This window comes from Typopeltis vanoorti, chromosome 19 (genome assembly GCF_054136105.1).
Source record: "Typopeltis vanoorti isolate ZY-2024b chromosome 19, IOZ_Tvanoo_1.0, whole genome shotgun sequence".
NCBI lineage: Eukaryota > Metazoa > Arthropoda > Arachnida > Uropygi > Thelyphonidae > Typopeltis > Typopeltis vanoorti.
The window spans coordinates 36,531,448-36,555,966 of NC_143567.1; the positions used below are offsets into that span (position 1 = coordinate 36,531,448).

General features: G+C 34.0%; 1 protein-coding gene across 2 annotated transcripts in view; it reads left to right on the plus strand.

Moving 5' to 3' along the window:
• The first annotated feature begins 7,037 nt into the window (after positions 1–7,037).
• LOC150095999 (uncharacterized) overlaps positions 7,038–24,519 on the plus strand; it is a 161,749-nt gene continuing 144,267 nt past the window's right edge. The window contains exon 1 of one of the 2 annotated variants that reach the window (XM_090409092.1): positions 7,038–7,177. The gene's annotated coding sequence lies outside the window, so the exon portion shown is untranslated. Of the gene's footprint in view, positions 7,178–7,384; positions 7,444–24,519 lie in introns of those variants that run through there. The other variant, XM_090409093.1, reaches the window with a different exon arrangement.

Genomic DNA, 24,519 nt, shown 5'->3' on the forward strand with positions numbered 1-24,519 from the left:
TCATTTCTATAGGATTAATTCAGAGGATATTTTTGAGATCAGGACTGGTTGTGGGAGAACTAGAGGACACGTGTGGAAGCTGGGAAAGAGTGTGGTTAGCAAGGGTGTTAGAGCTGGGTTCTTTACTTTTAGAGCAGTAAAGGAGTGGAATAAGCTGCCAGAGTCTGTTGTGGGTGCTCTGACAGTGAATGAGTTCAAGGCCAAGTATAATAGATACTGTGTGAATGTCGAATAGTTGTGATGGACATGATTTAGGGCTTCCCTCGATGAATCTAAGGACTCCTTGGAGTCGCCCGTAAAAATAATAATAATAATAATAATAATGGCGCTGGAGAATCACTGGAATAAATGTATTAGTCTTAACAGAGATTATGTTGAAAAATAAAAATAATTTTAAAATTATAAATTCGTTTTTTCATTGTTAGGCCGAAAACTTTTCAGACCACCCTAATGATGTAATAAAAGGCATTAACTGATTATTATTATTATTATTATTATCACACGTATCGGGTCAAACCGATGCAGAGAGCTAACAGTCACCTGTGGAGTATCACAGGGAGCTGTACTCTCCCCAACTCTATTCAACATTTACATGCATGATATTAATCAGCTACCACTCAAAGGTAAGATATTCCAATACGTAGACGATACCGCAATAATATCCATTCATAATAACGCAAGTATAGCCCGAACAAATATGCAACATGGCATAAATCTGATCATAGACTGGCTCACAAAAAACTCCATACACCTAAACTCAGAAAATACAAAATTAATGATATTTAGAAATCCACTGACGCGACCAGTTGATAACAAATATATAACCATCCAACATCCACTTTCCAACATAAAAAACACACAGAACAGCAAAACCACTACAATCACTCAGGTTGAAACAACACGATACCTTGGAATTTACTTCGATGCAGATATGAACTGGAATAGCCACATAAACCATCTACACAACAAACTCCGAACAATAAGTGGCAAACTCTACAGGTTAAAAGACATTGTTCCCATACGCCTAAAAACACTAATATACAAAGCACTATGCCAAAATATACTAAGATACGCTATAACAACGTATGCTTTCTGTGCACCCTACAAATTAAATAAATTAATGTCGCTACAGTATGAAATGACAAAACTGATCTTTTGGGAACAAACAGAAAATCACGATCTTATATACATTGCAATGTCAGAACACAAAATACTGACAGCAAAACATTTATGTCACTATGCAGCTTTGCTAAAACATTATTTCGATGCCGACTACAGGACAGTTAGAAATACATACCATATAACAAGACCTCAAACTACTAATTATATCACATATAAATACAATAATCACTACGGAAAGGCACGCGAAACTTCTACATCCCAGACATGATAAACAAATTACCTTTTGAATACAGAAACCTTCCAAACTACAATAGCTGAAAAGAGCTCTAAGGACATACTATGAACAAGAAACACACACCCAAATACCATACAAACTTAATGAAACACAATATATTCGTTCAGGCTTCCAGTTCAGCGCAGCGATGCATCAATGCATTCCAAGTTATAGTGTGTGTGTGTGTGTGTGTGTGTGTGTGTGTGTGTGTGTGTGTGTGTGTGTGTGTGTGTGTGTGTGTGTGTGTGTGTGTGTGTGTGTGTGTGTGTGTGTGTGTGTGTGTGTGTGTGTGTGTGTGTGTGTGTGTGTGTGTGTGTGTGTGTGCACGCGTGCATGTGTATGTGTGTGTGAGTGCGCGCGCGTGAATTTCTCAATCATAGATTTCGTAGCTTCGCAAGCACAGCAAAAAAAAACAATACATAATAACCAACCAGTGTCATACTCAGATAAGCTTACATATAAGCTTCGAGGATGAAAGCAAAGAAATTAGTTCTCATACAAGATGTATCACTGTAATCAAATGCATGTAATGTACGTATCACATGATGTATGTAATGTATGTATTATTCGTAAACAAATGAACGTAATGTAAGTATCACATGTAAGTAATGTAAGTATCACATGTAAACAAATGTAAGTAATGTATCATATGTAATCAAATGTATGTAATATATATAATAACAGTAACAAATGTATGCAATGTAATAAAAAAAAAAAAAAAATCAGAATAAAAAATCAGTTAAAGCCTTTTTATTCCCGTATATACAGGGAGTAGTCGAAGCTATTTCAGTCCTATCTAACTTTTGGAGAGTGAGTGGGAAGTTAAATCTCCACTGGTACCTAATCAGAGATAGCTGGTCCAAGGTTATCACTAATTAAGTGGCACACAGTCAAGAGAGACGTCTCAACAAGTGTCGCAATCTCGTAGTCCCTAACACTTATATTTAATGTCTGAAATAATGTGGGTTCTACCGTCGATTTTCTTGAGTTTACATGACGAAAAACCTGAGTTTCCGGGAGAATAAACCTGCTTGGCCGTGACAGAGATCGACTAACTCGGGAACCGATCGTGAAAAGGCTTAGAAAAATTTATTCTAGTTGCTGACTAGATTCAAAACCAAGAAGTCTTCATTTGTTTAGTCAAGCGGCGTGGTGTGATCTTATTATTATTATTATTATTATTTTATTCAAATAACTGATACATAGTCAAAACAAGATATCATATAAATAAAAATTTGACTTGTGATTCAGAACAATTCAGATTCTACCCAAAAAATCTAAGAACAGTCCATCAGGTAGCGTCGTAAAATATGGACTGTTCCAAGTAATGCTGTTTTTTGTAGGTCATTTGGGGTTACCTCATAGATTTTTACTTGCTGTAAATATTATTATTATTATTATTATTATTATTATTATTATTATTATAGTTTTAATGTGGATCCAACTCCAGTTTTTAGTTTGAAAGTATTCCCAAGTAACTCTACTAGTCACGACGAAGACGGTGATATAAAAATCACCGAAATCGGCTAAAAAGAAACGAAATTTTGAAGTGTTGAAAAGTGAACAGAGAGGACCACGATCAACAAAGAGCGAAGAACAAAGGACGTTGCTTACAATCACGTCACAATAGCTCAAGGGAAGGAAGGTGAGTCATGAAGTTTATCAAATGCCTGGAGGATTTATCGTCCGACAGAAATCAAATAACCTGTACGAATGCAGTAGGATTCTACATTTAAAATGTACCGACTTTTCAGAAACAACCAGGAAACGTAAATCCAATCCAACACGCGAGGAATGCGTACTCTGCAGGAAGAACAAAGAAACGTACCTAAGGCCGCCTACGACACATCCGATTATACCGGAGGCATAATCAGACGACGAACTGAAGAGACAAAAAATTGCAACTGAGTCCTATAATTTCAATTCTTTAAATATACTAATAGAAGAAGGTCTAGAGACTATAAAAGACAGCTCAGTAGATCTTGTGCAAGAACTCTTTGACAAATAGAACGAATAAATAACAAAAAAATCTAGCGAATATGAAGATTTGGTGAAACATAATAATTTATTAGTGATAGAAGTTGCAAAGTAAAAGACATCAAAATTAGCATTAACGTACTAAATGACAGGAAACACAATTTGATGAAAGAAATATCCGAACTTCATCAAGAATTTCATTCTCTAAAACTACAATGTGTATATTTAAATCAGCAACAACATAAAGAAGATCTTATCATAAGCGGTCTTCCTGAAACACCTACAGAAAACCTCAGAGACATAGTTTTAAAATTAAGCCATGCAATAACATCCCTTACAACTTAACAACATTCAGACCATAAATTGGATTCCTAGGAAGAGCAGAAAACAAGGCTTGCCAAAACCTGCGCCAGTCATAGTTCGTCTTACAAGCAAGACCACAGGAGACAATCTCGTAAAAGCCAGCAAACAGAAAAAAACAGTTGAGAAGGACTTGAACGCATTGCAAGACAACACACCAATCTTCCTATCCGAATATTTAACACCATTCAACCAGAATCTGTTGTACCAAGCAAAAACAGAACAAAATTACAAATTTTTGTAGATCAGAGATGCCAAGATATTCTTGAAAAAGTCGCAAACTTCAAAACCGATACAAATTAAAAGCTCAGAAGACATAGAAAGGTTGCAACAGTGAAAAAAAAGTCTCATAATTAGTTCAAAAAGAAGACCACAATAAAAATGAATGTGAACCACCAAGACAGATGCAATAACACCAAAACATACTGGTAATTTCACTTTGATCAGACCTTTCAGATCATTCATTTGATCTCCCAAACATCAGCCTACTTCCAACACAGTAATCAAATCAATAATAAAAAAAAAACATGTATCTAACTGTGTCATCGTCATATAAGCTCATTAGAAAGCTTTGAAGCTGCAAGCAGAGACATTACATCTCAACCGAGATCTACAACAAAAAACAAACAAACAAAAAAATAATTATTTATTATATTGAAGTGCTGTTAAAAATATTAAACAAGCAAAAATTGGGAAATATATATAACTTACTGTTATACTATAAATGCTGTTAAAAATGTAACCTTATCTATTTGCAAACTATAAATTACCATCCATAGCAACTATTATTAAGCATTTAGAATACAGAAAACGGAAAATTAGTATAAAATTCACTGTAAAACTTATTATTAATTAATATATCTAATATGTAAATATATGTAAATATGTGTGTATATGTAAATGCTCTGTAAGATGATAAATAAAATGTTCTTACAAAAAATTATTATTATTATTATTATTGTAGAACCTATATCGCTCAGTGGACATGGCGCTTGACCTTCCAAAGGACTACTTGGGCTCAAATTTAGTTTCCCACTAGAGGAAGATTTCCTAAGTATTTTTCGACCGGTTCTCAGGTTAGTCGATCTCTGACAAGGGCAAGTGGGTTTTTGATCGCAGAAACTCGGGTTTTTCGTCCCGTAAACTCAAGAAAATCGACTGTCCAACCCATACTATTTTCAGACATTAAAAATAATATGTTAGGGTTAGGGACCCCAAGGTAGCGGCACTTGTTAGCCCTCTCTTCACTGCGTGCCGATTAAGTTAGTGTATTAGTAATAAACTTGGGCCAGCTCTCTCTGATTGGCTACCAGTGGAGTTTGAACTACCCACTCAGTCTCCAAAATTGAGACAGGGCTAAAATGGCTTCCCTACACTCTGTACGGGAATAAAAAGCGTTAGCTGATTTTTTTATTATTACTTTTGTGTGGCAAGGCACTAAATCGTCCGAAGAGAGAGCGTCGTAAGTTCAAATCTAGTTACTTACTAGAGGAACTTTTATTAAGTTCGATGGGGTTAAGTTTTTTACTAAGGTAAATTTTTTCTAGCGGATCCCGAGTTAGTCAATCTCTGGCACTGGCAAGCGTTTTTTCTCCCGGGAACTCGGTTTTTCGTCTCATAAACTCAAGAACATCGAACACTGAACCCACTCTATTTTCAGATAGTAAACATAGTGTTAGGATTGGAGACCACGAGATGGCGTTATGGCATAACGCCTTGTATTATGATATACTAAGGCAATTGACGTGAAATCATTAGAATCTATATACATGTAGCCCTGTCATGAAGTGACTTTATATGCAAACTTTGTTTGCTTACATTTGGATATAGGATGAAACCAAGAATATAATTTCTTGGCATCTTTAATTTATACTATAACGAAGTGAAAAAAAAAACTTTCAAAACGTAGCCAATAACGTCACTGTTTGATGTCCTGGCCAAGTATGGAGACTGTCTGTCGAGAAATGCCCTAACATGTGACAGCATACAATAACTTTCAAGTTAACATCAACATCTGAAGTTTCCATAAGAACAAGAACCTCTTCTGCGAACTTTGAGCCTGGACGCCATTGGACACACATTTTGTATGAGTGTCCTATTTCCAAAAGAATATGGAGGAGATTACGTGACGTTTTTCTCCTTCCTTCCTTCTACAGGAAACAGTTATACACCTACTATTCCTACAACGACCAGGATAATAGAATTTAAATACCACCTAGAAGGTGTGGTATTTAAATTAGAAGGTTAAAAAATGTTAACAACATGAATGGCAGCTTCATAGCGTGTGTGTGTGTGGGGGGGGGGGGACTTTATCGAATCATAATACAGTATATAAATTAACGTGTTTCCTATACTTAGAGAGGGAAACTCTGGGTCAGTCAAGAATTAAGATCAGAACGTATACACCACTCAACATATGTATTGATTGATTGATTCATCTCGTCCATCCCTTTAGGATGGGAGAGTCCCCTGATGAGGGTTTCACAGCGAATTTTTAATGTAGCCGGTTCTTCACTCCTTTACTGCTTCCCATAAGAGCAATATTCATGACTGTAATTCGTATGTGTTCACGCGGCCGGTTTGCCTGTTTTTGGGGAGGGTTTTTTCCACCCAAGTTTCCGGGTGGGGAAAACCCTTCTTCCGTATGAGACCGAAGAACTCACCTTTCGTCGAAAGGGATCAGATAAACGTTCCTCACGTCACTGACGAGAATCGAACCCAGGTTTTTCCAGCCAAAAGGCTACCTCCATACCGACTGAGCCACGGAGGTTTCCATATGTATTACACACAAGCCCATGAAGTGCTACCTATTGTTCTGACTTCTGTACTGTAATTTTTTTTTTTTTTTTGGAAATTCTTATACACGACTATGTAATGTCGGTTAAACCCATTATGTGTTTCTCGTCGTCTCCTCATATCAGTATTATTCTATTGTACACACCCTACCAAATTTTGTCCTGCTTCATCGCAAACTGTACGAGTTTCACCCCATTTTCTAAGTGGTGTTTACGTTTTGCGGAACAGTACCAATAACGTAACAAATAGGCGTTCATATCCAAACGAAGGATGGATGTCAGAATTCTGCAGTTGGAAAGTAAAAAAAATATTTAAAGATGTCAAAGGAAAGATTTTTGAATTGGCTTTTGACAAATTAATTTTGATGATCAGCTGAGACATTTCTATTGCGATGCTCAAAGGCGTAGCCCCTGATATTAAATAAATTCAGACGTAAGTGCGCCATATACTGATGGGCACGGAGTGCGAGGGCGCTAGAGTTTTTATCGAAAATGTGTAAGAATACAGCGCTTTATCGAAGTTAGCGGGTTTTGAGTTGTTGCCATCTTTGTTGTTTCGAAGGTGGCAGTCTTTGAAGAGAATTGTCAGAAATTTTAAATGCAATGATGTTTGAAAACTAAGAAAGCAAATTAAGAAATCATATACTAGGTAGGTTTACTCTTTAGTAATTAAGCTCTCACAGGCATGCATTTGCGTTAATTAATACTGTGGGATTTATAAATCCCATTTTAGGCTTAAGATGGCCGACCAGTATTAATTTACGCGAACTGGAACTGTATAGATGCTCACTTAGGTTTTCAACCTTAAAAACAAGAAAAAATATATATAAATAAAAGGAAAAGGAGGAGAGAAACAGTGAAATCAGACAGCAGAGGGAATGCTACTATGAAGAAATAGGCCGCACCATCTTGATGGTTAAGTATACTTTCTACAATTCCCCCTCCCAGGAAACAAGTTAATTGAAATAAAATTAGGAAAAGAACATTTCATCCCCTTCGCTTCCTTTAGTATTTAATTTGTGCAAATATATTTTGTGTGGTGGTTGATAAGTCTATGCATGCGTGCGCCATTTCGCCTTGAAGTATTACATTATTCTCTAGAACAGTTAAGTTTTGATACCGCGAAACCCTACTTAGGTATTTTAAAAGTATTTATCACGGAATCCCCATGAAAATTTTCGTAAATTATTTTAAAGGACATGCCAATCATGCTTACGTGAAATATTTTTTAATCAAGAAAACAAATGATAAAAGTAACAAAATTGCTCTGAAAATCAATGTAATAAAAGTATTCACTCATAAAATTCAGAAAAATGAACAAGCAAGTATCGGACAACATAAATTATCAATGTTTGTTAGAGATTAATTAGTAAAATTCAGCCTATTTCGATATCGTTACGGTTGCAGTGACTAAAATCCATTTCCACCTTAAGTGCATTGAAAATGGAATTGTATCCTAAATGCCATCTTCCCATAAATTTTTACCCAAAATTTATCGATAAAGTTATAAATTGTTTATGAAATTTTTCAGTTATGTCTGAAGAAAGATCTGCCAATATATCTTCATTTATAGCTAGAACATTTGTCTCTCTAAAATTGATTGGGTTCAAAATTCACAAAAAAACCCCTTTCTGTCAAGTCTTGAAGGAAAATAGTCATGAAACTTGAGTAACAACCTTTCAGGTAATCGCTTTTAGTTGATTAGAATTTAGAATTCTAATCTTCCTCTTTTCTGTCGCATTCATTTGGTCAGTTAAAGCATTGAACATAGCAAAGCAGTATTTTCAATTGTTTGCATCCAAAGTTTGATACCCCCCCCCTCCCATTTCATTATTATTCGTGACACCTCCAAGGAGTCCGAAGACTCATCAGTGGAGGACACCTATACAACTGTCTCCACCACACCGAACCTCTACTACCAATCATCTCCATCTACCGCCCACCACCACAACTAGTATTTTTTACACACACTGGAAATTACGTGTGTTCTGAAGGGCCGATTTGTCTGTATGCAAGATGAAATACCAGAGTTTCCAGGAGAAAAAACCCTGCTACCTCCGCATGAGATCGGCTAACTCACCTTCGATTGAAAAAGTTCACATAAAGATTCCTCCTGTCACGACAAGAATCGAACTTAGACCTATTCCAATAGGCCTAAGTTTGATTATACTGTTGATATCATTTTCTGTGTTCCATGAAGAGATACAACGGTGTGCTGAAAAGTTGTGGAATCACCATGAAGGAATTGAGGTAAAACCACATAACTTTACATATTCCCCACGAAGTGTTATACACTTGTTACAATGCTGCTGTATCATCATTTGCAATCCTCTGGGAAAGAAAAAGTTTCCCTTGTTACACAAACTGGTCCTCAGCTGCATTTATGACTTCATCTGTGTTAAATTTTGTTTCTTTAAATTTGGGAATAGGAAATAGTCAGATGGGACCGGGTCTGGCAATTAAGTTGGGTGAGGCAGACATTGAAAGCCCAAGATGTGTACTGTCTGTTTTGTTTTGTGAGCAGGTGCATTGCCTTACAAAAGCAACATGCCTTTGCTCAGTTTCCCATGGTTTTTATCCTTCAGAGCTATTGAATAAACTGCTGCTGTAACAGTTTCACCTATTTTTGAACTTGATAAGAATTTCACCATCCATATCTGAAAAGAATGGCAAGAACATTTCCTGCTGACTTTTGCTGTCAGAACTACTTTGACTGTGGAGAATCTTTGTCTCCACCCCATTGACTTGTTTGGTCTCTGGGTCATAGTGATGAAGCTGTGTTTCATCAAAAGTCACAATATGAGCCAAAAAAAATTTGCACTTGATTTCTCAAAATGACCCCAAATCCCTTGAGATGACAGCACACATTCTCTCCTTTGGTCAGCATTCAAACATTTGGGGACCTACTTCACTGAGAGCTTCTGCATGTCCAGATAGTGGATAATGACCCCAACTTGTTCCCTTGATATTACCAGAGCCTTTCCGATGTTTTTGGCTGGTATTTTTCTGTCATCAAGGATCATGGCATGCATTGCATTGATGTTTTCAGATGTGATCACTGTGGAAGGTCTTCCTGACCTGGGTGCTTCTGTTATCTCAGGATGCCCAGTTTTAAACTTGGCCACCCATCTGATAATTGTTGGCTATGCTGGGACACAGTCTCCTAAAGTCTCACACAAAGTTTAGCGAATCTTGGTTGTGGACTTCACAAAAAAGTTGATGACAGTGTGCACCTCTGTCTTCAAATTTCTTCAAAATCTCTGCTATGTTTTATATATCCTAAAAGAACAAATTATTACAAATTGATGACACATGGGGGGAGTTAAAGAGTTTTAAGATATGTTCTTTCTTGTGGTTATATCAGTTGCTTTAATATCATTTTTGTTCTAATTATTTATCAGAACTTTTCAGTTCCCCCCCAATAAGTTAAAGCTATTGAAAGTTAAAATATTATCTGCAAGGTAACATAAGTTTGCGTTCCAATCTGTTTTTGAAGAAATTCACAAAATCAGCTTTTTTCTTTTTCTTTTAATATATAATTATGCTTCCATTTCATAATCTTAATATTCAACCCCATGGAAGCAACTGATCTTCCATATATAGTAATGTTTTATGAGAGGAGCCCATTTCATCACATGATATTGTAAGTAGTCTTCAATTAAGAGAGCTGGACTTTATAAAATATGCTGTTTTAAATAGCATATTTTATTAAGTCCACTCCTGTTGTTAATACCAAATTCAATTCAGCACAGAAACATTTCTTGGTGTATCACACAACATATGTTTTCTATATTTTCCTTTACTTATTTCTTTTTTGCAACTAATTCTGTTTGTTTACTAAGCATGTTAGCCATTCCATCAGCACAAATCTGAAGCAGTCCATAATTTTTAAATTAACACTTAAGAAATAATCCTAGGATGCTCAAAAAATTCATAGCTAGTTAAGACTCCAAAATTCTAAGCAACTTCAAAAATTCTTGTTTAATTTTTTTTTTCTCCTGATCTATGTACCTAATATAGATAAGCAACAGGACTGTAACAATATCAACTCATCCAGTGAAAGCACATAAATCTGACATTTTTTTAAGTTGCCAATGAGTACATTCTCATCATAATTATGCAATTTGAAAAATGTCATCATTAGAAAATGGTTTTGTTTTTATTTTATTAACATTTTTCTCCTGTCTTTATCCTGTAGTGATTATTTATTTTGCAATGCAAAATATCAAAAATGATTCTTTATAACATCAAACTCATTTTCATTACCCTTAGGTATACTCTGTCAGTCTTTTCTGAGATTTTAAATCCTCTTTTTTTTTTTTTTTAAACAAATCTGTTGATACACGCTGATATTGGTGATGATGTTTTGTTTTCAGATGCCTTAAGTTTTGATGGACCTATGGCACTATTAAACAAAATCTCTGAACAAACAACACATTGTCAATCATCTTTTACATGAATCCAAATGCTGTGCAGAAAGGATTGTATTTGTGTTTTTTTTTTCTTCTTTCCAATCCCAGAGATGATGATATATCTTCTGAGAAGTAGAAAATATTTTAATCACTCTTATGTTTCTGTGCACTTTCAGCTGCTGTAGTTACATATTTAGATTAACATTAGTAGTAGTTTCACTAATTTCTGTTTTAAAAGAGAAATCTAACTTATGCGGCTTACAGTAATATTAATGCACTTACTGTACCATAATAACCAGTGAGTCACATTTCCTAGCAATGATAGGTAGCTGCAAGAGATAGTATTTTACATTTGTGGAAGATCTTTTTCAGTAACTACATCTAGTAAAGTTATGTCTATACACTGAGAAATCCCCTCTTACAATTTTTGTGTAACAGTTCAACAACACTTCTCTAGAAAGTAGTGATTTCTATTGCACCAGATTTTCAGTATGTGCATTACAATTTTCTTTGCTTTATCTCTGCAGCATAGTAGCTTAAAAAGATATTTGGTTTTTCTGTGATGCATATTTGACCCCCTCCCCCTCTTAGGAGGTTGTTACTGCTAGAACGTTTTGCATCAAATGAAATTTCAGATTTCAGACAAAATTTTATGGCATCAAGAGCAACAGCTGATGTGCAAAATTCCAACTGTTTATAAACATGTACAGCAAAATAGTACCATATAAAGTAGTTGTAGTGTACACACACGTACAACAAAATAGTGCAATACATTGTAGCTGCAAAAAAAAATATATAAAATACATACATATGAAGAGACCCCATATAACAGCATATCCATTACAATGATATTTGCTAATGTATTTACATTTATTCTAAACAGACTATCAGTATTTATTGTAGCTTTAGTACTGCTTCAATATGGTACATAAGCTGACATACTTTGAAAAATTAAAGATAAACTTAAACGTGTGAAATAAATTTATTAGCTGCAAAATTTTCACCCAGTATCATAGGCATCTTCAGTATAATAACAATGGAATACAAAATAAATTGCAATAAAAGAATCATTTTCAAAAAGCATGACAATATATGTAAGATGAGATGTTAATAAATTCCCAATTATTAAAAAAATGCAATAAGATAAACAGGAATTTGCATAAAATTGATATTTCCCATAAAGGAGATAACTGAAGGCTGTTAGATCTATTTAAGTCTAGTCAGTGCAGAAAGGCCTTACAGCTCTCCCTATATAAGCACACTATAAGGAATCTGCTTTTATGTAAGTTTAGTTTTCTTCCAAAGGACTATTTGGTTTCATGTATAAAAGATGACTGACAATGTGTTTGCTCAGAGATTTTGTTTAATAGTGCTATAGGTCCATCAAAACTTCTGAAAATGGAAAACAGGCATCTGAAAGTGAAACATCAATATCAGCCTGTATCAATAGATTTGTTAAAAGAAAAGAGGATTTAAAATCTCAGAAAAGATTGATTGATACAGTATACCTAAGGGTAATGAAAATAAGTTTGCTGTTAGGCTAGATTGCTCAGCTTTAAGATACTAGATATAAGATTTATGTTCTTCATGACTTATGGCTGTAGATCTGCCAGACTTCAAAGTACGACAAACCACATGAGCCAGGGATCTGGTAGAGACCTGAAAGACTACGTGGAGAAAGCTTGTGTTTAGATGAAGAAAGGAAGGTAGAAATCTTTCTGAGAGGATGAAATGATACTGCAACTTTAAGAGGTTTTAGAACTATAACAATATGTTCAAAAATTAAATATATCAAATCTGCTTTTATGAAAAATGGCTTTAATTGAATCCTTTATCAAGAAAGCCTTTAACAGCTATAAGATACCAGTCTCTCCTGAAGATATCACTCATATTCCACTCCTGTATATTAAAGAAATTTCTGAATATATTCCTGAAATTCTGTGAATACTTTGACTAACCATAGTCCTTTGGAAGAAAACTGAACCTTTACATAAAAGTAGATTCCTTATAGAGTGGTTATATAAGGAGAGCTGTGAAGCCTTTCTGTACAAACCAAATTAAACAGATATGACAGTTATCTCCTTTATGGAAAATTTTGCAAATTCTGGATTATCTTATTGTAGTTTTTTTTTTTAATAATTGGGAATTCATTGATCATCTGTCAGAGAGAGTGTTGCCTTACTGATGCTGTAGAATGCTTTTTGAAATTGCTTTTATCATTTATTTTGTGCTCAATTTTTATTGTACTGAAGATTAGGCAAAAATTTTACAGCTAATAAATTTATTTCACTTAAGTTTACATTTCTATCTTTCATTTTTCAAAGCTCTAGTATTCAAGTTCTTTGTTCATATATCCGTATGGATTGGTGTATTTTTATTATAGGCTAGATTACTGAACGTTTTTGGGAAATAATCTGTTATATTGAATAATTCTTTTTGTGTGTTGGTATTATGCGTTTGTTGTCTTGCTCTTCTATTCATGAACAGCAATCGCTTAGATGACAGTCGGTAAACTTTTTCTGAGGAAGGCCAGATAGTAAATAATTTGTTTCATTGGCTAACAGTAAAATCAAGTATATCATGTACTTATATGTTAGAAAACGAACTTTACATAATTTTTTCTTATAAAATACAGAATATAATTGTGTACAAGCATATTTTTGGGAGGTCAGAAGTTTTTTTTTTTTTTGGTGACATTTGTGCTTAACTGGGGGGGGGGTTCAGAAGTAGTGTTCTCAGCCATAAATCAGTTGCAAATACTCATCAGATAAGGCTGATCTGGAACAAGATTTTAGATATCTTCAAAAATGCCATTTCCAAGCTAATGAATTTGAATATAATCAAATATGTATCAATATTCACCAATGTAAACACATGATATGTATGACACTCAAAACATAAATTTAGACATAAGTGCGCCATACACTAATAAGCACGGAGTGTAAAGGTGCTGGAGTTTTTATTGAAAATGTGTAAGAATACAGGCTAAGCAGTAAAATCAAGTATATCATCTACTGTACTTATAGAAGACAAACTTTACATAATTTTTTCTTATAAAATACAGAATATAATTGTGTACAAGCATATTTTTAGCAGGTCAGAAGTATTTTATTTATTTTTGTGACATTTGTGCTTAACTGGGGGGTTCAGAGGTACTGTTCTCAGCCATAAATCAGTTGCAAATACTCATCAGATGAGGCTGATCTGGAACAAGATTTTAGGTATCTTCAAAAATGCCATTTTCAAGCTAATGAATTTGAACATAATTAAATATGTACCAGTATTCACCACTGTAAACACGTGATTTGTATGACACTCAAAACATAAATTAGCATCGAGTGCAAGCAGCTTTGATGGCATATATGGAGACAAGAGCACAACTTATGGTTGTGCAAACAAATGGGCATGGCTGCAGCACATTCACACTATACTATGGATATTGAAACAGAAGTTTTGTGATTGTGTCACAAAATTCATTTAAAACTAATTCTTAGCTTGTGGGCTGTATAATAGGTGGACACTGGATGAGGCCAGTGGGCCATAGTTTTTCAACCCCTGCTTTAGATGTATACATTTCTGAGGGATAAAATATTTATTGAGGTATATTTAATCCTTATTGTAATACCTTAATATATGTTGACTGTTTTTTGTGAATTTCATGCATGAAAGGTTGCATATCTTTCAGACATTAAATACAGTACATGGGTTAAGGGGTTACATGATCCTAAAAATCTATTCTAGAGACTAAACATGGGACTTCTTTAAACATCTTTTGAGCCTCAAATAATAGGATGATCTTGCACTATCTTTCTTATTGAAGACAGTGGAATTCATCTACCACCTAAAGATATTCATAAAGATCTAAGCCTACCGTGAGATCCATTCCCAATGCATTTTGGTTGGAGAATATTATTCATTCAGCCAATGAAGTAAGAATGTGTATTGATTGATTTCTAGAGAGATTTGAAGTTGTCAGTGTAGAGGGACATATTCAGCCCTGGCATAGAATATAGGAATGTAATACAGGTTATTTTCATGTGAAATATGCTTTAAATATAACAATGCTAAATATTAAAAAAAAATGCACTTAGTAAACTCCTACCCCATCTGTAATGTACAATTTCCTGAGCTAATTATTGGTATTTAGTTCTAAATAATTGCACTTGTTTTCATTCTCCATCCCATTACAATTTGGTTTAATATTAGTTACAGACATCAATAACATATGGGAAAACTGGCTTTATTATCAGAAATAATTTGCAATGAAATTTACAGAAATTGCATTTTTTTTTTTATTGCATCACAAGTAAATTTGCTATTTCAAATTTTCCATTTACTGTTGGTTGTGATTCATCTACAGAATATTGAAGCAAGGCAATATCATCTGTAAGGGTGTTAAATTTACTTGATAATTAGAGGTCACAGTTTCTGATATAGATTATAAACAATCTGTATCAGTCAAATTTTTAATGGTACTTGTGGCATAATAAAACATGATTTATTAAACATGCACATTCACAAGAATATATAATAATTTTATTACTGCAAATATTTCAATCAGAAACTAACTGGTCAGCATTAGTCCATCAGCATAATCACAAGGTGAAGCTAGATCAAGGAATGTTAAACCTATTTACAAAGCTGGGTCACATGCCAGATGCCACCCGGTGGGTGGTTACAATAAAATAAGATTACATTTATGATACAAATTTAAATTAAGTGATTTGAATTTTTGAAGTGATTTGATCTAAACTGTGGACTCCAAAAGGAAATAAATAGAGTTAAACTTCCCTGGGTTGCATTCAGAAAATTGAAAAGCATTTTTCAAAACAATGATGTCCCACTCTGTTTAAAAAGGAAGACATTTAACCAGTGCATACTTCCAGTCATCACATATGGTTGTGAAACTTGTTCGCTTACAAAAGCACTGGCAAATAAACTAACAACTCAAAGAAAAATGGAGAGGTTGATGCTAGGCATCACATTAAAAGATAAGAAGCGAAACACCTGAATAAGAAGCCAGACTCACATCACTGACATCATTCTTCACCATAAGCGCCTAAATTGGAAATGGGCTGGACATCTATCCTGAAGAGAAAATGAGTGATGGTCTACCATACTAACGAACTGGATTCCAAAAGAAGAGAAACAAGGCCGAGAACATCCTAAAAGAAGGTGGAGTGATGAACTGTCAGATTTTGTTGGAAAAGATTGGTCAACCATTGCCAAGAACAGAGAAAGGTGGAAAGAACTGGAGGAGGCCTTTGTCCAACAGTGGACGGAAAATGGCTGAAAAGAAAAAGATTTGAATTAAAATTAAATTTATTTAAATAAATAAAGATGTGGGGAGAACATGCTTGCTATATATGAGAATGAAATTCTAGTTATTTTTCAACAGAAGTTTGGGACAAACAGGATTGTTTGTCCAAAATAAGAATGGAGGCACTTACACTGAACTTAGTAAACACTTTATTTATTTAAATAAATTTAATTTTAATTCAAATTACTTAATTTAAATTTGGGCTGTAATTGTAATCTTATTTTATTGTAACCATCCAGCACTTGGCTCAGCTCTGTTAATAGGATTAACATTCCTTGTTCTAGCTTGACCTTGTGATTATGCTGATGCACTGATGATGACCAGTTAGTTTCTAGTTGAAATATTTGCAGTAATAAAATTAGTATGTATTCTTGTGAATACCTCTGGATCCAGTTCTTGATCCAAGAACAGAATTTCAGGCGCTCTAATTTAACTTAGAAAACTATTGTAAGGATTACAACAGTTTTCTTAAGTTAAAATTTAAAGAATTTATTTTTACTGTTTGTGATATAGACAGTAAATAACTTGCATAACTTTTAAACTGCTGAATATGTCTTCTAGGTCTTTGTTTTTTTTCTGTAAAATTTCAGGAATACCATGTCAAAAGCTTGTAAATCAGGAAATTGTGGAGTTAGTTTATGCTGATTTGCAGATTCTAAGCTAAATTTGCCAAGCTTAGCAGAGCATTTTTTTGTGATTACGAACTGGCTTTGGAAAAGTTTCCTTGTCTTGCCAAAAGTTCACTTTAGCATATATATTATGGATTGTAACATAGCTTGTTTCTTTGTATATATGTGTATACTTCAAATGAAATGATCTCGATATGAAGATAGAAACATTGGGTGATTATTTTGGTTTATATTAAGCTGAAGTTTTACAATAACATAATAATTGTCTTCATAATTTTTTAAAAATAAAAAAAAAATTCACTAATTAAACTTTTTAATACACATTGTCTAATGTTTGTGACTAGAGAATGGAGATAATTCTATAATTTTTTAGATCAATTTTATATCCTCTTATTACAGTCTTCTTAAATTCTGCAGAAAAACATGCTACCCATCAGTATTAGGATACAAATATGAATCAAAGTATCTGAAAAATCTGACACCTCGCAGTGTTGACACTTATTATATTGTATACCCGAGTTGACTCATATTTCTGACTTCATATTAGGGCAAAAAAATAGATCAAATACTCGATTCTTTAGCAATGCTATTTTATCAGTGAGATAATTTATTTTCTTCATGACTTCACTGATTGTAGTGTAATAAAGTAATTATTAAATTTATCTTCTGGAGTTGTTTCTTTGAACATTTGTTGCTATTAAGTCTAGGCAGTGCTGATTCCCAGGTAGCTTGGCCAATGACATACTTAAAGTGTGTTGGTAAAATTTGAACTACCATTTCACAATAGTGATGCACATATATACATGAGCCTAATAGATAATCTGTACATATAAGTTTGGCAAAGGTGATAGCAAATTTAATTCAGATTGGGCTGTTGGTTTGAAGGCACTTAGTACATGTACAAAGTAAAGGCACCAGTCAGTGCATACTATGTGATATTTTTAAAGTTGATTCAGTAAACCATCATAAATTGAATTTTTGCAGTGTTGCTTATGTGAACCAGCTCTAGAACATCTGTGGTTTCTTATCGTTTTAAAAATCATTTCAGACATATTCTTTTTTTTTCTTTTAATTTATAGTATATTTGATTCCGATAGTATTTGAAGCCATACATAAAGTATGTTTGCAAGATTTTAAAAAAAAAAAAAAATATATATATATATATATACAGTTGACCTTGAAGAAATTTGCAGTCGAAAGATGTGAACAAATGTAAAGATGCAGTATTAAATCATAACAGCATAAAATTAACTGTTATTAATTAGCTAAATTAGTTACCATAAAATGAAAATTTTATAATAATTCACTCATTCATGTATAGGCTATGCTACCCCGAAGCAATCGTATCGATTGCACTAGGCTACCATAAAGCAATCATGTTGCTGCTGCTTTGTTATCAGTGCATGAATCGTTATACCTGTAAATAAATATGAATTTCTTTTTCACATGATCTTTTCATGTTTGATGTCTAGTGTTAATAATTTGTATAACATCTACAGCGTTTTGTATCATATACGACAATATTGATTTAGGTACTCATAGACATAAGATTCATCATGTAAACAGACAACGGAAATTTATGGTATTGATAAATACTGTACAGCTGTAAGTGTATTTTCACTTCCTTATGATTTCTTTGATAACATTTTCTTTTCTCTAGCTTACTTTATTGTAAGAATATAGTATATAATACATACACATACAAAATGTGTTAATCTACTGCTGATGTTATTGGTAAGACTTCCGGTCAACAGTAGGCTATTAGTAATTAAGTTTTTGGGGAGTCAAAAGTTAGCGGATTTTCGAACAATGCTGGGGATCGGTGTCCCCTAACCTCTCCGCGTTGTTCAAGAATCAATTGTATATATATCCTCTCTCTCTCTTTTGCTTTCTTTTATGCATTATTTTTCATATCTTGATGGCTTTCTGATTTTGTTAAACTGATCTTGTCTGTTTTGTAACCATTTAGTTTTCTGTTTAAATGTACACTGCTTGGAAAGGTGCCCATTGTAATAAGATGTAAGACCTCCTTTCACTGTGATGGCTAAAACAATTCTACAGGGCATGCTTTCCATACACAAGCATACAGTAGCAATCAATGAGAATTTTGAACCATTCTTCCTGTAGGTATGCAACGAGGTTCTGGACCGTTGAGGCAGTCAGTTCATCCCACAGATGTTCAATAGGTCGAAGTCAGGGCTCTGTGAAGGCCAGTCATTGGGGTTATGCACTCTGGTAAGAGACATTCACTGGGCATCTGTTGCACCCATGCACCTTCTCACTGGAGGATGTAGCATGATTTGTCACTCCACAACACAATTTTCTAAGCTTCCATGTCCCACTGTATACACACGCTCTTTGCATCACTGATGATGACAATGCTGCATGTTGGTTCAGGTAATGTGGGGCTTGCATATTGTGGTCCTTCCATATGAAACTCATGTTATGATCTCAGTTCTAAATGTTTTTGTGCAGATTCATGTTCTGGTCAGTGCCATATATTTATAGTTTTACATATTATCCTTCATATCACTCTATGGTCACATTCATTGAGTGTGGTGAGTCATCCACTGAGGGTAGCACTTGCAGTTGACTCCCTGTGCTTCCATCTCAGTCTGGTATCACTGATTATTGGCTTGGGTTGGCTCAATTTGTCAACAGTTTTCCAAACAGATATGTCCACAACATGGCATACTATCACAACGCTTCTTTTCAAACTCTGTTAGTTCCCTTGTCACAGCCATTTCACCCAGACACAGTTGCACTGACTTGGAAGCATCATATCCCTCCAATTTATACTGTCTATAAACATGTAACTCATTACATGGCATGATGCACCTTGTCCATGAGACTGTCTATTACTTCTTTCCAAGCAGTGTATAATGTTAATGAATGTGCAGTAAGCATCATGACAGACCAGTTTGTTTTTATATGTTTCTAGAAGTAGTAGTTTTCTTTTAATTCTGTTTATTCTAGGGCATGGATAGGCAACCTTTTTAAGTGTGCTTGCCAAAATTGCTAAAGCTTTGATGCAAAATTTTGTCATGTGCCAACTGAAATGTTGGGGAACATATTATTATTTGGTGTCTTTTAAGTATTGGGAGAACCTTTTCAAATAATCAAAAATCACACTAGAGCGGTAAAATCAAAGAATATTGTAAGAGTAATTATTGTAAGTCATTTAAGATTGAATGGATGTAAAAATTAGTGATGGAATTTTTACTTAAGTCCTTCTACCCTGTTGATAGCGTGGATATTTTTTATTTGCCTTTAAGTATAATTCTAGGTGCCATATTCAGTCACAAAATTTAAAGATGCAATTTTTAACAGTAACTAAAGAGTACACAATAATTCTAAATTTTTTATTTTTTTATAAAGACCAATCAGGCAAAAGGTTTTTTTTCACATTTTTTCCAATATATTACAGTGCACAATCTCATAATAATTTTACTTGACTAAAGCACAATAAAAGAAAATAAAATTAAAGATATTCTTTTATTAATTCTTAATCCCTTACTACGAGTAATACATGAAAATTACAGGTAAATAAAATGTTATTTTACCTACATAATATGTTAAACAGAAGTTTATCTTTAGCATTTTTTAGCAGAAAACATCAAATCGAAATTAGAGAAAGAAAAATAGTGGACATTTTATTTATTTAGCATCAATGAGACTTCTGCTGCTGCATCACTGAATAATTTATATCAGGTTTATATTTTGTAACCTTTAGAGATATGCATGCATTACTAGTTTCATCTGTAAGGCTACTCCTATTATGAGAATTGACAAAGTTCATCACTGAAAACAATGATTCACAAGAATATGTGAATGCAAAAATGGATAGTAATGATGTTGCAAGGGTTTTTAAACATACAAAAATTTCTGGAATAGTATTCCAAGTCCTTAGTACCTCGTTTTCTGCACTTCTCTCTCTGTTACTCCTATCTCTAATCACTCCTTTTCAATATTTTCCAAGTCAATTCTGAGGTCAACAAATTTCTGCCTCCAAATTGAGCCACTTTACTCACTCAACTGCATTTCAGAATCATCCATATTTATCCATGAAAACATCTGCAAGTTTAATTCATTCAATTTTCTAGTGTCTGAAAACTTAATGAATTTTGTAGTCTCTTCTAATTCTCTGAACTTAACAAATCTTAGAACTGCTCAACAGTTGACACAATGGAATTTCAAAATAGCTTTTGAAGAAACCATTGGTGGTCTCTTTTGTCATCCTTTTGGAGATCATTGATGTATTTCTTTAGGTTTGGAAAATGTCTAAATCTCTGTCTACATACCTCTCAAAAACTCCTAGTTTCATTTCAAATACCTTTGTCATCAAACATAACATCAAGAGTCTTACCAGAGCCCTGTAGTTTAAGGTTGAAGTCATTTAAATGTTTGCAAAAATCTGCAAGAAACATCAGTTTACAAACTCACATGATGTCATACATTTAATGCAACAAATGTCATACAAGACATTTGTTGTCAAAAGAGATTTATCTCATCCAGTCATTCAACAAATCATTTCAGAACAAGATCTTGACTAAGCCAATGAACATTGTTGTACATTATTAGTCCTTTATACACTGAATCCATCTCATTCAATAGATTCTAAAATTGTCTTTTATTCAAAGCACATGAAAACCTATCAGGTGATGTTGGATATGTATTTATTTACTAGGGGGGCCACGCCCTGTCGCCTATGGTGCCCCAGTTCCGGGCTGGTAAGCTGGTTATTTTTGGATCAGATGCTCGGAGCTTGCTTCACCTTTGCCGTGAGTCGCCTTGTTGTTGCGCTACTTCTGAGTTGGCCTCATTTTGCACTACTTGCTAAGACTTGAAAACAGCCAATTTTGTTCGATATTAGCTTTGTCTTATATAATTAAAAAATCTATAAAAATAGTGCAACGTTTAATATTTTTCTATGTAAAAAAAAAGTTATTTTCCTTAAATTTTTTATATAAAAATAATTACACTACTCACACCAATACATGTAAAATATATGTTATATTATATGCCAGACAAAAAACGTAACATGAAAACTTTTCAAATTCCAGCTTATCTTTTTATATATATATAGAGTGGATTTAATTAATTTTAAGGCGAGCCCTGGGTTGCTTGCCCGATAAAAGTCATTGGTGTGCCATGTTTGTCACTCATGCCAAGTTCCCCCATCCCTGTTGTAGGGTATTATTTGGGGTCTGTTCTTTCTTAGTCGTTGATTTTACATCTATTAGAACTTTAATCTATCTGTAATTGGTTGATTTAATACAACTTCTTGAATTTTATTTATATTGTGGCATAATAAATGCATAAGCTAAGTATGTTGCCCAGTCATTAAATTCTGTTTGGAATATTGTATTGCTCAAAACCACATATAGGTAATAAACCTGTATAATCTTACATGTGCCAGCTGTTTCCTTTCAAGTTTGGGTTCATATCAATTAGGATGACTTCATTCTTGTTTGAGATGTCTATTTCCTGTGTGAAGTGATGCTGAGTGTTAGTCAGATCTGTGAATATCCATTATACAGATATAGCAAAAATTTTGCAACTATTGAGGGGGTACCCAATAATAACTGTAATCTGAACTTGGCACTTGCATTTTCTAGTTACAGATGATGTTGATGATGATGCTAAGCATCGTGAATGTGCAGTTTTCTATGCCAGTCTGGCAAGTGGCATCATCCTGTGGAAACTGGTTTGTTGTTCTGGCTGCTTTTTTGTTAGTGCTTACAAGCAAGTTTGGTGATTTTGTAATGGCTTATCACAAGTAACAAAGATTATGCATGAAATTTTATTTTCTTTTGGGTAAAACTGCAGCTTACACTTGCTTCGGAAGACTTTAAGGACAACACTTTAGGTAAAATTGCAGGTCTATGGAACAGGAAAACAGTGATTTTCCTGTTTCAAAACATGGACATATCAGTTGAAGACTAACTATGATCTGGTTGAACTTCAACAAGCAGAAATGAAAACATCAAAAAGGTTTGTCAGTCAATGAAAATCATCAAAAGACCATTGAGCAAGTTTCTGAAGAGACAAATTTGTCATGGAGTTTGTGCCAGCAAATTTTAACAAGATTTGCAAATGAAACGTGTATCTACTAAGGTGCTTGGTGCTAAGGAGTCTTGGTGCTACAGTTATGATCCAGAAACAAAACAAGCATCCCCACCCCACCCTCCCTACTCACCTGATCTCTCTCCGTGTGACTTTTTTTTATTCTCACAAATAAAGAAAACCATGAAAGGGTAGCAATTCGTTGATGTGGAAAAAGTGAAAGTAAAGCCCCTATATGCCATAAACAGTTCCAGAACTGTTTCCAGCAGTGGAAAAAACGTTTGGACAAGTGTATTGACACATGGAGTATTTTGAAGGAGACTAGAATATGTTATTATAAACTTTAATAAATTTTTTTAAAATAAAAAAAATATAATTCCAGTTATTTTTGGGTATCCCCTCTTATATATGTAGAGTGCTCTAGGAGAAATAGCCAAACTTCAATGGTCGATTTCCAAAGTGATTTTAAGCAAAAAAAATTATCAACAGAGGCTGATTTCTAACTGGTACGGAGATATAAACACTTAAGAATTTGAATGCAGTGATCTTTAAAAAGATCATTTATATGAGAGAAATACACATGCCAGCACATTAAGAACAACCTGTTGCAAAAAGCCTGGAAGCTCATTCTGCAAAAAAAAATAAAAACTTCAGATATTTGAACTTGATGTACGAGCCATTATGTGTTGTGTATTTACTTTATCTCATGTTCAAGCTCCTAACAACAACGGTTCATTCATGGCTCATCAGCCTTTTCAAGATGCTGTAGTTCTTGGAAATGAATGTAAATGCCCCTTACTTATCTTTCCTGAAAGAGTTTAAGCGAACAAGGCGTTGCAGGTATTTGCTGAGTATTTGTCCCAGGTGTTACACTGCTAGAAGCAGATCACTTTGAACTTGCAAAATGGCTCAATTTTCCTCAGTAGCTTTTGATTTGCTGTTACAAACACCATAAATGAAGCAGATGCAAATTTACTCATTTGAAAAACTTACCCAGCACTTTTTTTTTGTGAGAACATTGCTGAATATGGACATGCCAATAATGCACAGCACAAATTTTCAGGCAAGCATGAATAACTTAAAATAGCTATATCCCAAATTTGGTCAAATTGGTTGAATGACACCCTTTCTATAGAGAAAACAGCTACCCTATCCCACTATAGTTCCCCTGAGAAATTCAACCTAAATTAAACTGAAGTGGGATAGGGTGGCTGTTTGTATATTCCAATTTCATCAAAATCAATTTTCATATGTTAATTATAGAAGCATCTGTAGAAGAGTTTTGTGTGTATCGTGTGCATTGCTTTCAAAGTGATAGTTATTTTATTATTGGAATTCAAATTTAGCAACTTTTGTGCTATTGAATAAAATGGACCAATAATATTCATCTTGGACCCTGAGTTACGTGTTGACTTTCGGCCGTAATGATTTTTATAATAAGAGCGATTGCCACACTTCTGATTTCAGTTGTTTTAGGTCAAGGTGGTGGTTTAAAAATGCAAAATTTTATAGACAAAGTAAATCTTACAATGAGGCTATGCATTACAGTGACTCCTATAGTTTT